This window comes from Pongo abelii, chromosome X (genome assembly GCF_028885655.2).
Source record: "Pongo abelii isolate AG06213 chromosome X, NHGRI_mPonAbe1-v2.0_pri, whole genome shotgun sequence".
Taxonomy (NCBI): domain Eukaryota; kingdom Metazoa; phylum Chordata; class Mammalia; order Primates; family Hominidae; genus Pongo; species Pongo abelii.
In genome coordinates, this window is record NC_072008.2 from 49,615,434 (window position 1) to 49,617,960 (window position 2,527).

Genomic DNA, 2,527 nt, shown 5'->3' on the forward strand with positions numbered 1-2,527 from the left:
TTTCGGACAAGAATGTCATGGAGATGATGTGCCCTTCTAATCACATCATATCAGGGAGTTCATGATGTTCATAAGTTCTATTGTTAATTACATGAACATGAATCAGTTGGTTAAGGTGTTGTCTACCAGGTTTCTCCACTGGTTCCATTGCCTGCAGTGCAAACTGTCCATGGAGGAAGTGATACCCACTTCCTAAAGCAGCCGCCTGAGGCAATGTGCGCAATGCAGACTTATACACGCTGGGACAAGAGGTCCCTGAAAGAGTTTTGTTTTTTGTTTTTAAGCAAGAGTTCCTAGGAAAACCTGAGAGTTTTACCTTCTCAGCTGGTTCACACTTTGTCTCTGACTTGCTCCTGATATGTATCATGGAGATCACCCCAGCCTAACCTGATCCTGATGCATTTTTTTTTTGAGACAATCTTGCTGTGTCACCTAGGCTGGAGTGCAGTGGCGTGATCTCGGCTCACCGCAACCTCCATCTCCCGGGTTCAATCGATTCTCCTGCCTCAGCCTCCCGAGTAGCTGGGACTACAGCCATGCGCCACCTCGTTCCACTAATTTTTGTATTTTTAGTAGAGATAGGGTTTCACCATGTTGGCCAGACTGGTCTCAAACTCCTGAGCTCAAGTGATCCACTCTCCTTGGCCTCCCAAAGTGCTGGGATTATAGGCGTGAGCCACCGCAGCAGAACTTGATGCAAAATTTTTGGTGGTGAAAATATAATGGTGACTCATGCCTGTATCCTCAGCTACCCTGGAGGCAAAGGTAGGAGTGTTGCTTCTACCCAGGAGTTTGAGACCAGGCTGGGCAACATAGTGAGATCCTGTCTGTAACAAAAGAATAAAAAAGAGGGAGGAAGAAAAAATATATAATAAGAGAAAAGACCTTTGTTTCTGTCTTTACTTCATATTGAAAAAATCAGGAGTAACATTTAGAAAAGTATTTGCTTACCATATAATTAAGGAAGACCATATCGAAGTTTTACAAAACCAGCCATTTATTCTTTTGCTCATTCAATAATAATTAATTGAGTATCCACTCTGTTAACAGGTCCTGCCTCCAAGGAACTCATACGAGATGGGAAAATCAGGGATTACAAATGTGTCTAAGACCTCAGACACAGATGGCTGTAGGGAAGGGTGGTCAAACAGACAAAATGGGGATTAATTGTGCCCAGCACTACTTCCAAAATGGACTGAAGACTGAAAAAGGATTGTGAAGGATGGCAGGAAGTGAAGTTGGAGTGATGTGCAGAGGCTAGGTCATGGATAGCAGGGAATATTAGGACTTTGCTGGGGTAATGAGGAAGTCATGAGAAGGTTATGGGACATGACAAAAATGTGTGTTTTATTTAAAAGTATATATAAAAAAAAGGTAGAACAGCCTGGGCAACATGGCAAACCCTATCTTTACAAAATATACAAAAATTGGCCGGCGCGGTGGCTCACGCCTGTAATCATAGCACTTTGGGAGGCCTAGGCGGGTGGATCACGAGGTCAGGAGGTCAAGACCAGCCTGGTCAATATGGTGAAACCCTGTCTCTACTAAAAATACAAAAATTAGCCAGGCGTGGTGGCGCACACCTGTAATCCCAGCTACTCAGAAAGCTGAGGCAGAAGAATTGCTTGAACTTGGGAGGCGGAGGTTGCAGTGAGCTGAGATCGTGCCACTGCACTCCAGCCTGGGTGACAGAGTGAGACTCCATCTCAAAAATAAAATAAAATAAAATATAAAAATAAAAAAATTAGCAGGGCATGGTGGCAGGCGCCTGTAATCCCAGCTACTTGGGAGGCTGAGATGGGAGGATTGCTTGAGCCCAGGAGGTCAAGGCTGCAGTGAGCCAAGATTGTGCCATTGCACCCCAGCCTGGACAACAGAGCAAGACCCTGTTTCAAAAAAACCCCAAAAAGTAACATGCATAAAACATACAGGGTCAACATCCCCAAAATGCAAAGAGCTCCTCCAATTCAATAACTATAAACTGCCGGAAATCCCTGACTGAAAAATAGGCAATGGACATAATCAGGTATTTCATAACATAAGATATACAGGCCGGGAACAGTGGCTCATGCCTGTAATCCCAGCACTTTGGGAGGCCGAGGCAGGCGGATCACCTGAGGTCAGGAGTTCGAGACCTGCCTGGCCAATATGGTGAAACCCCATCTCTATTTTTTGTAAAAATACAAAAAAAATTAGCTGGGCTTGGTGGTGGGCACCTGTAATCCCAGCTACTCGGGAGGCTGAGGCAGGAGAATCGCTTGAACCTGGGAGGCGGAGGTTGCAGTGAGCCGAGATCATGCCATTGCACTCCAGCCTGGGTGACAAGAGTGAAACTCCGTCACACACACACACACACACACACATATACACACACACGAAAAGAAAAAAAAGAAAGAAATATAAATCACGTCTGGGTGTGGTGGCTCACTCCTATAATCCCAGCACTTTGTGAGGATGAGGTGGGCGGATCACGAGGTCAAGAGTTTGAGACCAGCCTGGCCAACATGGTGAAACCCCATCTCTACTA